The sequence below is a fragment of the Beta vulgaris genome, chromosome 1 (genome assembly GCF_026745355.1).
Source record: "Beta vulgaris subsp. vulgaris cultivar EL10 chromosome 1, EL10.2, whole genome shotgun sequence".
NCBI classification, from domain to species: Eukaryota; Viridiplantae; Streptophyta; class Magnoliopsida; order Caryophyllales; family Amaranthaceae; genus Beta; species Beta vulgaris.
The window spans coordinates 28,360,698-28,373,058 of record NC_079202.1 but is presented as its reverse complement, the minus strand read 5'-3'; positions in this window follow the sequence as shown (position 1 = coordinate 28,373,058).

Here is a 12,361-nt window from a genome sequence, read left to right as displayed (position 1 = left end):
AGGCAAAATAGGGCAAAGCCAAATTGGAAAAAGGGAAATACGCATCAGTATAAAACTAAGTACGAAATGTTCTAGATAAGTAATACGTTTGCTAGTTAGTAACAATTTGCATTTCGAGAACTCCATCAATAATAATTCAAAAATAATTCTTTGAAGAATAAAATTTTTTCAAACACTTTAACTAATAATTGAAGAACAACCTTTAAGAACAAACTATTTTCAAATAACTTGGATTAAAAATTATCTTGAAAACAGTTCCTCTTCTTATCTCCCCTTCCTTTTCCTAAGTGTGAATACCCCCCAAGCTAATCATCTCATCACGGATCTATATCAAGGGATAACAATAATTGCCAATAAGTGGACTTTGAAGCATAAACCCTTCTTAATGTTAATCTATCGATAATAATAATATGACTTGTAAGTCACATACCAATCTCCTTTTTGCATGAACAACTTTTTGAGCATTCAAAGTTCGTAAAAACCAATCAAACCATTTCTTGTAAAAAAAATTTAATTTTCCAAAAAGGAAAATAAAACTTTTATATAAAAATGATTGATAAAATCATTCCTTGTTTTTACTTCCAAGAGTGAATAAAAAATATTGTAACCATTTTAAACCAAATTTCTAAATCATTCTGATCATAAAGTCAATAATTAAGGAGACTGTTAAGAATGTCAATTATTTAGGCTAGAATTCAAGCTGCTCAAGATAGGCAAAAGAGTTATGCTAATTTAAAGTGGTGAAAAGATGAGTTCGCAGTAGGTGATAAAGTGTCTATGAAAGTATCACCAACTAAGGGAGTGATGAGATTTGGGAAAAAGGAAAAATTAAGTGCCAAATATGTAGCTCCATATGAGATTTTGCAAATAATTAGAAATGTAGCTTATATGTTGGTCTTGCCAATGGAGTTTGAGAAGATGCACGATGTGTTTCATATTTCCCAACTCAAGCGTTATATCCCTACTGAGCGCCATGTTTTGGAGCCTGAGAGGATCCAGATTTATAGTAGCCTCACATACGAGGGAAGACCTATGAAAATTCTTGATAAGAAGGTGTGTATTACACGCAATAAGGATGTAACTATCGTAAAAGTGTGTAACTCGTTTTCTTGAAGTAACATGGGAAGCCGAGGAGGACATGAAGAAGAAGTATCCTGAGTTGTTCCTTGAGGTGAGTTACGAGGGCGTAACTCGTTTTCTTTAAGGGGGTAGAATGCGATAGAATTTCGCGCTTTTTACCCTTTTTTATGATATTTTTTATGTATTTTTATGCTAATTTTGGCGATTGGCACTGCAAAGTAAATAGATTCTCCACATGGAAAGTATGTTCAGGAATAAGACAAAGTGATTTTTAGAGTTGGTAAAGTGTGCACATGAGTAGCACAAGTGTTTCTCAAATGAAAGTTGAGTTTAAAACTTAAATAAAATGTGTGAGTTTTCGTGTCAAGTTTCGAGATGAAACTTCTTTTAAGTGGGGTGGACTGTAATCCCCCGTAAATTTATGAATTTTATAAGTATATTTTAATGTATATTTATTCATATTTAAATATAATTTAGTATTTAAATTATTCATATCTTTAAAGGTTGACTATTTGAAAGTCAAAGGAATAATTTTATTGATTTAAAGAAGTTAAAATGTTTTGTTTAGGAATGCTTTGAAAAAATAATTGAAATGCTTAAAACACCTTTTGAATTTGGAAAAGGATTTCTAAGCGGGCATGAGGAACCCAAACAATATTTGGATTAGGAAAAAGACTCCTAGTTGGTTATGGGGACCAAAACACTAATTTCATCAATCATTAAACTCTATTTGAATCCAATCACCTTTTTCTAAACCCATAAGGAAAACATAAATCAACCCCATAGAACCTATATTTTTCATACACAAGAATTTTCTCTCTCCTCCTCTCCAAAATTTTCGTACTCCCTATTTCTTATTCTCTCTCACGTTTTTCCTATTTCTTCTCTCTCTTTATCTTTTTTGCTTTTCCTTTCTCCTCCTCGACGACCGTCGTCCTTCCCCCTAGCCGGTTGGCGCCACCGTCGCCTGCCCAACCGACCCCCGCCCTTCCCTCGCCGACGTGTTTATCTCTCTTCCTTTTGTTTGTTTAATTTCTTCCTCCTCAAGTTATCTTCAATGCAAAGTTTATGTTTTTAAGATTTATTTTGATATGATTATATTCAAAGATTATAGTTTGATGATTTAATTATGAATCTAAGATTATACTCCCTCCGTTTCTTTTTAATCTACACACTTTCCTTTTTAGTACGTTTCTTTTTAATTTACACACTGTTGCTTTTTGATCTATTTTGGTAACTTCTAACATCTACTTTCTCCTCTTTTTATACCCATGTTATTCACTTTTTAATATTTTAACTCACTCTTTTATTTCTCTCATACTTTTGTACTTTCCCCTTGGTTCTCCCCCAAAGTGAAGTGACTAAATTAAAAAGAAACGGAGGGAGTATAATTTATGTATTGAAGAAATAAATATCCAGACTTACTTATTATGTGTAGATTGGATTTTTAATAAAAGCATGGAGTTTTAGGGTTTTTAAAGTTCGAAAATCATAGTAGACTATATATTATAGTTTATGGAATTGGGTATTCGTATGATTTTAAATATGTTTAAGTATGTTTAAAAAGACTTTAATATGTTATATGTTGCTGGAAATTTTAGTAACACACTTATGGTTGTTTTAAAAGCATTAAGGTATTGATTTTTAAGGGTTTTTGGTGACTAGTATAGTGTTACTATACTAGGGGACACTAAAAGTGAAGGATCATTTATTTATGGATTTTTTAACTATACAATAATACAAATTTTTGCCCGTTCTCTCGCAATAATACAAACTTTTGATTATTTTTTAATAGTACAAACTTTCCATCAAAATTCCTCCAGTAGGTCAAGTTGAATTGTAACCTGTAAAATAAGTCCAAAAAAAATTACAAAATGATCTTTCTTATTTCTCCCTCCTCCTCCAACCCCCACCCACCTAAACCATCTCAACTTGTTACCTCCTACAACAAGTTAACAACCGGTATTGTCCTATTGGAGGAATTTTAATCAAAAGTTTGTATTATTAAAAAATAATCAAAAGTTTGTATTATTGCGAGAGAACAGGTAAAAGTTTGTATTATTCTTGTTAAAAAATCCTTTATTTGTTTTATTGAAGCGGACGGACCTTGAGATGAGGATTCCTATGTATCCTTGCGGAATCAAATCATTCGTAGTTCCCGATCTGATTTCTTTTTTGATTTTTTTGATGAGAATGATTCTACTTTTTCCCGATCTCTCCAAAACAGTCCCACCTTTCATAAAATTGAGAATAGTCTCACCTTTGTGGGATATTTTCAAAAAACGGGCCTTATTATTGTTTACCGGATGAAAAGGTCATGACTCACCATTTTTCCTCCTAAAGTCATTTAATGCCCAACCACCATCTGCTTCCTTCCTTTCTCCATTCCTTCCATCCTTCTTCTTCCTTCTTCCTCCTTTCTCCAAGAAACGTCCATTGTTACAGTCTTCCAAGGTTTCATCTTTCTCTCTTTTTTTTTTTTGAAATTTAGTAAATTTGCAATTATTGGAGGTGCATTGGTGGATGGATTCTTCCAAGGTTTCATCCGTGCTAAGAAAAACTTCTGCACAAGTAAGTAATTTTGAAATTGTAATTTTTTTTTTTTTTACTTAGTTTAGGCTTTTATGTACTTCCTCCGTTTCAATTTAGTTGTGACACTTTCTATTTTAGAAAGTTTCAAATAGTTATGACACTTTTATTTTAGGCAATAATATCTCTATATCTCTCTCCTATTTTAGGCAAATTTGATGCTAATTGCAATGTTATGGTGGATTAATGTTATGCAAAATTTGTGTAAATTTTCTTGCATGTAACCCCTTTTTCCTTGATTGTAATTGTTAGGTTAGTTGTTGTTATGGGTGTTACTTTAAAATTCTAGTATAGTGGGTTGTTTAGGAAAATGGAGGAGGGTGCAATGTATTATGGAGGGGAGCGTAGAACTTTTGATGTAGATCCAGATGAGTTGTGTTGGTTTTGGTTGGAGGAGTTGGCAAAGAAATGTAGTACTCACAAAAAAATCAGGAGCATATTTACTTGGTTCTGGAAAAGTCATTAGATGAGGGTTTTAGGAAAATGTACACAGACAGTGAGGTGAGGGAGTTAAGTGACATTGTTATGAAGAATAGGAGTGTAGAGTTGTATGTTGTACATGGTATTGATGACCCTGAGGTAATTGTAATACCCCATATTTTTAGTATTTTTTTAAAATAATTAAATATTTATTTTTTAAATTAAATATTTTAAGCAAAGGATATTTTAGTATTTTCACTGGTTTTAAATTCTTTTGTCTGGAATATGGTGCCAAAATTGAATTTGTTAAGCTTTTGTTATTAAATCCTAGTTAAAAAAATTTAGAAAACCAAAAAATAAAATAAAATTGGGCCATATTTTCCTACGAGATTTTATTTTGATTGAAGGGAGTTTTGTTTTCCTATAACTTCCAAATTTATGATGGAGGTTACAAATCTTGGTTTAATCTCCTAATTCATGGTGAAGGTTACAAACTATTTGATTTTGGAAATTAAGTACTACATATTCTACTCCTATAAATACCCCATACCTTGAGCCATTTCCACAAAAAAACTTTGAAGAATCTATACTCTCTTACTTCAAAGTTCTTCTTTCTCTTCCTATTTATTCTAGTTTTATATTTATTATTCAAGTTCCAATTTTTTTTGGTTTAAGAAAAATATTTTCATATTTCTTACTCAAAAATATTATGCTCATGATAGGTCATTCGTGTTTAAAGTCATGATTAATTCATGTGATAAGTTACTTATTGGTTGGTTATGAGAAAGCACAAGCATAAGAATAAGTGAAAATACTAGTATACTATTTGTGTAAGATCAAGGTACGTTATGTAGCTAGATCTTTTGAAACATGGTTTTATGTGATAAAGTTGTTTATTGATTTAATGGTTGGATTGGTTTAGAAATTTGATTTAAAATGGTTACAATATTTTATTATTCACTCTTGGAAGTGAAAAGAAGGAATGATTTTTATCAATCATTTTTATATAGAGGTTATGTTATCCTTTTTTGGAAAATTAAATTATTTTTATAAGGAGAGGTTTATTGGTTTTTTATAAACTTTGAATGTTCAAAAAGTTGTTTGTGAGGAAAGGAGGTTTATTCATGACTTAGAAGTCATATTATTATTATCTTCGCTTGATTAATATCAAGAGATTCAAAGTCCACTTGTTGGCAATTATAGTTACCCCTTGATATAACTCCGTGATGGGATGACTAGCTTGGGGGGTGTGCACACTTAGCAAAATAGAAGGGAGATAAGAAGAGGAATTGTTTTCAGGATTATTTTTAATCCAAGTTGTTTGGAAAGAGTTTTTCTTAAAAGGTTATTCTTGAATTATTATTCAAGTGTTTGGAAAGATTTGTTCTTAAAAGTTTTCTTGAATTATTATTCAAGTGTTTGGAAAGAGTTTGTTCTTAAAATGTTATTCTTGAATTATTATTAAGTGTTTGAAAATAGTTTATTCTTAAAGAGTTATTCTTGAATTATTGATGAGTTTTCGAAATGAAAAATTGTTGCAACTAACAAAGTGTTACTTATCTAGTACATTTCGTACTCATTTTATACTGACGTATTTCCTTTTTTCCTATTTGGCTTTGCCCTGTTTACCTTTTTGGTAAGCAGTTTGCAGGTGAATTTTGGATGTGCATGGAGCATACTAGGAAGGGATCTTCACTAGATTAGTGTTTATTTATTGATATTGAGACAATATTTACTTTTATTAATAAAGATATTATTATTATTTGGTTAAAGTTTCCGCTGCAAGTTATTTTGTTAGTTAGTAGTTGGTTGCCGAAAGCGTGTTAGTCAGTGGTTAATACTCCTAAATTACTCAAATATTATTTATAATATTATTTAAAAGTGAGTAATTTGGGGTGTTACAAAGTGGTATCAGTTTTTCAGGTCTTAAAAATAAAAGTTGAACATTAAAATTGATGGGTAGACATAAGATGGGCATATAGAGTTTCGTATTTTCATTCTAAATTGTTTTTTTAAGTTTAATTGTTTTCTTTTTGACGATTTGTATAGATGCATCTTGCTAGTGCCACAAAAAGGTATATATTTATATTTTTTTATTTGGAAAGATGAAGGGTGTAGATATGTTGGGGTGACAAGCTCTGTCTAGAATTAGGAAGGCTCTCCGACTGTGGGTAACTTCCTTACCTGGGAGTTATAATCACCTTGGCTATTCTATATCTTGAAATCAAGTACACTTTAAAATTTTTGAAATAAATATTTTAAGCCATAGTGGTTTATCTAGTACAAATCTTGAACTTCTAGATATCATATATTAGTATTACTCTTATGATGTTCTTGTAATATCTAAATTCCTCTTAATTTCATATGTTATTCCCTATGTATGGGATAAGAAATGAGTCATGATGCATTGTCGAGAAAATAATAGTATTATGTGTATTTTTTTTACCCCTCGAGAATACTCAGGCCAATCTGATTATATGGCCATTGATGAGGTGGAGAATGTTATTAAGACATACTACCAGAGTTTGAAGTCTTCAATAACTTAGACATATATAGTTTTGTTTTGGCCATGAAGCGGCCTAATTGTCTTAAGAATATTTTGATACACTCAAATATCACTAGGGGAAAAAAAAAGGAAGGGCTTCGCAAGAAGGGTTGCACTTTCTTCAAAACGCAGCCCTTCTTTATTGTAGAGCTGCATTTTTAAAAAAAGCGCAGCCCTACATAACAGAAGGGCTGCGTTTTTGAAAAAAAGTGTCGCCTTTCACTTAGTAGGGCTGCGCTTGTAGAAAAAGCGCAGCCCTTCTTACATTCAAAAGGGCTGCGCTTTTTCTACAAGCGCAACCCTACTAAGTGAAGGGTTGCGCTTGTAAAAAAAAGCGCAGCCCTTCTGACTTAGTAGGACTGCGCTAGTAAAAAAAGCGCAGCAGTGCAGCCCTTTATGGGCTTTTGTATATTAAAAAGAAACTTCACTCGCTTAAATTCGCGCGCTCAATACACCAAGTCCAAACCATTCTCTTCCTTCTCCAATTATTCAAAACCCTAATTCTCTTCCTCTCTCCTCAGCCGTCCTCATTCTCCCTCTCCCTCAGCCGTCCTCATCTCCCTCTCTCTCATTCTCTTCTTCCCTCTCTTTTTTTCGAGAATAATCTACTAGAAAGCCTTCAAACTCTCTCATTCGTTTTCGAGTTGTGTGTGTGGAGTTCGTCGATGTACCGGCATTCAAAACACCTTCTCCATCTGTGCGAGGCTCGCGAGTTCGTCGTTCATCGTTCGTTCAACTACCGTCGCGCGCAAAAACCACCTTCTCCCTCAACCATTGTCGCGCGCAAAAACCACCTTCTCCCTCAACTACCGTCGTTTCCTCCTCTGTTCGTCGTTAAGTGAAGGGCTAATAGATTATAGATCTATGTTTTTTTTTCTTTAATATTGTGAAATTAATTAAGCAATACATATATGTTGTATTCATTTCTAATGTATTCATTTATGATGTTTTTTTGTTATACATATATGTTGTATTCATTTCAGTCTTTTGCCCCTTTCGAGTTATAGATCTATGTTTTCTTTTGGTAATTTTGATGTAGTTTTTTTCGGTTTTTCTTTTCAGGATATTAATTTCTGTTTTTTGGTTTGTCATTTCTTTGTTGTATTTTTCTGTTTTATTTCAATGTTTATAATTCTGATGTTTTTTTTTTAGATTATGCAAATCTATGCTTGCTACCATTTCGATGTTTTTTTTTGTGGATTATGCAAACCAGTATTTGCTTATATGACATAGATTGAACTACCATTTAATATAAAACAATTTGTGTTGTTTAAACAATATCAACATGAGTAGATATATTTAGGAGTAAAAAAATGCAATTTATTATTTTTTTTTTGGGTCAAAAGGCCTGCGTTTTTAGTTAAAAAGCGCAGCCCTTCTAAGCTTGAAGGGTTGCGCTTTTTAACTAAAAACGCAGCCCTTCGTTGTGAAGGGCTGCGTTTGAAAAGCGCAGCCCTACTTAAAAGTGAAGGGCTGCTATTGAAAGGGCTGTTGTCAAAAAGCGCAGCCCTAAGGGCCTTTTTTAGCGCAACCCTTCTTTATTTTTCCACTAGTGTATTTTAGTATTTGTTATGTATAAGGCCTAATATTTAGCCATGATATATGAAGTATGTGATTGCTATGTTTTGAACTAGTTATACTTACATGTTTATTGAATTGTTTGGTAGTTACACAACTATTCTATGAATGTTAATAGAGATTTATCCTCAAACACCCTTATATCTAGCAGAATGGCAGAAAAAAGGAGAAAGAGTACGAGTTCTTTGGTTAGAAGTCTAGCAAAGATAACTGAAAACATCACTCAAGTGATAGCTAATCAAGAAACCCAACAGAGTGAGACTGATAGTTTTGGTGAGGTCTTTAAGAGGTTAGCAGTTGTCAAACCTCTGACTTAACATGGGAAAGAGGACCCACCTATCTTAGAAAACTAGATCTGAGAATTCGATAAGTTTTTTGATGCTATAGTGTGCCCTGAAAACCTTAGAGTTAATAATTCTATTTATTATTTGAGATGAGGTAGACCTATGGTGGAAACAAAGGAAAGATGATCTTTTAGAGGATCCGGACTTTGGGTGGAACGAGTTTAAAGATGCCTCTAGGACTAAGTTTTATCCTCCATACTTAAGAAACAAAAGGCTATGGAATTCACCAATCTGAGGATGGAGACTACGTCTATTAATGCGTATTATAGTGAATTTTTGGCGTTAATGAGGTTCGCACATGAGATAGTACTATCTGAGACTTTGAAGGCCCAAAGTTCTGAGCAAGGGTTAATCTTAACTCTCCAAAGTAAGCTGGGAGGTGTAACTTTTGAGACTCTTGATAAAATTTATGGTAGAGCACTCACTTATATGGGATTAAAGGAAGAGAGCTTGAAGGAACCTCCTTTGGGGAAAAGAGGAAGTATAACAAAAATGGGAACAAACAAAGTGGAGATAAGAAGCCTAAACGCAATGGTGGATTTAACCAAACTCAAAAAAACAATAGGTACCCTAGTCGGAAGCCTATTAGGAACCAAGGAAATGGGAAGAAAGTTGAGAGAATCCTTTTTAAAGGTGTGATAAGAACCACCCTGGAAAGAATTGTCAGGGCAACTTGGTGACATGCCATTATTGTCAGAAATTGGGGCACCGGGAGTATGATTGTTTTAGAAAAGTTGGTGGAGAACTTACATTCAAACCTGACCCGAGTAGTAAGGCCCCTCAGAATGATCAACAGAAGTTAGCTTCTTCCAATGCTAGTGTTAAACCAGAGATGGAGAATCAGTCTAATGGCAGAGTTTTCGTCATGAACCAACGTGAGCATCAAAATTTTTATGAGGTAGTAGTTGGAACCTTTTTCATTAATTTCTTGTCTGTCAAAGTGTTATTTGATTTAGGAGCATGTCATTCATTTATTTCAAGCACTTTAGTAGAAAATCTCCAGTCAAGCAGTCCAGTGTCTATTTCATTAGAAATTGCATTGCCATCAGGGGAGATGTTTAATCATACTAGGTTGCATAATCAAGTACCTTTAGTGATAGTTGGGATGAACTTTCTGTCCAACTTAGTTCAGTTTGACTTGTCAGACCTTGATATAGTTTTGGGGATGGATTGATTGGGAAGATTCAAGGCTCATATTGATTGTGAGGCCCAGAAGGTGTCCTTAGTCGGCCCTAAGAAAGATAGGGTGACTTATAGGAAGCTTGGGAAGGAGAATGGAGTGAAGATAGTATTTGCGATGAGAATTCAATCTTATGCGAAGAAGCGGTGTCCGTTTTTCTTAAGTGGAGTTCAGAGGACTGAGAAGAAAGATGAGAATAGGGAGATCCCGGTCGTAGCTGAGTTTCCTGAAGAGATGTCGGGTGTGCCACCTATTAGGGATCTTGAGTTCACCATATACTTAATGCCAGGAACCGGACCTATTTCAAAGGCTCCATATAGAATGTGTAACACCTCGATAATTCTCTCTTTTACAAAATATATTTTCAATATAAAACTCAGAGAATCATCAAAGCATTATCGCCCGTGTGATAACGTATCGACTTATTTATAATAAATAAACAAAGTACTTTAAAAACAAACGCACTATTAATGTTAACTTCAAACCAAACTTAAATAATAAGTTCCTACTAAAAACAATAATTAACTCAATCTGTTACACAAGCTCTCCATTCCCAAATTTCCATGATGCACCATCTGCAAACTTGTAGATGTCAATGAATCTGCTCACCAAAATAGGTCATCACAGGATCAATAAGGCAAAGCCATAATCAACATACACAAAAAAAAGCACGTGATTAGCAAAGTTGAGTACTACTCCCTCCGTTTCCTAAAGATCTTCCCTCTTTCCGTTTAAGGGTGTTTCCAAAAGATCTTCCCTCTTTTGCTTTATTCCTTATTTGGCAAAACAAATTTCCCTATTTACCCTCTCATGTCACTATCATATGGTCCACCATTACATTATTAATTCAATTTTACTCCCTTTCTCTCTCCTACTTTAACCCCTTTTTATTTGTTTATTTATCTTAACCCCTTTCTCCCTCCTACTTTACTCACACCATGCCCCACACAACTTGATTTTCCTTGGTATCTGTAGGAACAGTAAGTGGGAAGATCTTTAGGAAACGGAGGGAGTACTTAATAATAAATAATATTACAAACATGATACTAATAATTAATAAGCAGGGATAAATAATAATATAACAATCTAACAATCTGCAAATAACTTTTACTAAACTAAACTTTAACCATCTTTTTATTACTTTAACAGAATAGTTATTGGACCGAGTTGTCTAACTAAAAACCAACCATCACCGACCTAGGAAGACGAAATACAGGTGCGACTCCGTATTTCATAATGACCACGATATCGAGAAACCTTTGAATAAAAAGTAGGAACGGTGATAAATTCAATTCTCAGAAAAAGCCAAATGGCAAGCTCACCATGTACCCAAACTCCCGATTGCCCAACTTCATACGTGCACCAGTCTAAAGTTTATTACTATCCACGTTACACTTTACATGATTTGCCAATTATTACTTGTTATGACACACAAGCAATGCAAACACATGTAATCAAACATTCACAACTTAATTCCTCTTTATCTTAGGATTAAATAAGTGATCATACAACTTACAACCCAAGATTAATTCTTTCTTATTTCAATCCTTCTTATTTGTTGAACCTACCCAATAACCAACTTACCTTTCAAATGCATAAATTATCAACTTACCAAATAAGGCCCATAGTCCTCATAGAGTAGTTAAAATAATAATATAAGGGAACACATGATTTAAACATGATCCAACTCAATAAAAATATATTAATTCTCCCATGTGACTTAATAAATAAAGTTCCCAACCAACATGCTTGCATCAATATTCCATACAAACATGATATTCAACTTATAATCAAATCTCATATTACATGTTCGCACACAAACGTAAAACATGTAATATCCAATCATAATAGAAATCATATATGAACTTACAAATTTCCTATACATGATACTACAACTTTTACTTCCTAAAATCATGATTCTACATCACATAACACATAAGTATGTATGTACCTTGTGTAAACAAATTGATAGGCCACCTTTAACACCTTAAAAATTGCCTACTGAGTAATCTCCGCCTAAAACAACCAATATAATTAAAAATCAATACTCCAAATAAATTCCAGCAACTTTAAAATACTTTAAATCCCCTTTAAAAATATTTTATCATTAAAATTCATAAGACTCCATTAATAACAACTTTTCTAATATTCCAACAACTTATAAATTATTAAAACTCCCTTTAAACATACTTAAACATGTTTAAATTCATAAGTTAAAACAATTTCATAGTTTATAACATGCTACTATGATTTTCCAATCTTTAATACCCTAAATATTCATGCTTTGATAACTAAAAACTCAATCTAAATATAATAATCAAATTTGAAGTTTTGTTCTTTCAGTACATAATTTATATAATCATAGATTCATCGTTAAAAAAGTAAATTAAAGTTAATAATCATAATTAGTATTAAAAAAAATATAAAAAGATAATATTTAATCAAAACTTGAGGAGGAAGAAAAGAAGTAAACCAACAAAACAAAGAGAACAAGGAAGAAGAGGCGCTGGCACCCACTGGCAGCGGCGGCAACAACAACTGGTCGGCGGCAGTGGTGGAGGTGGTGGTGTGGTGAAGTGTAATTTCTTGGTGAAGAATAAAGTGTTTCTTGAAGAAGAAGAAAGA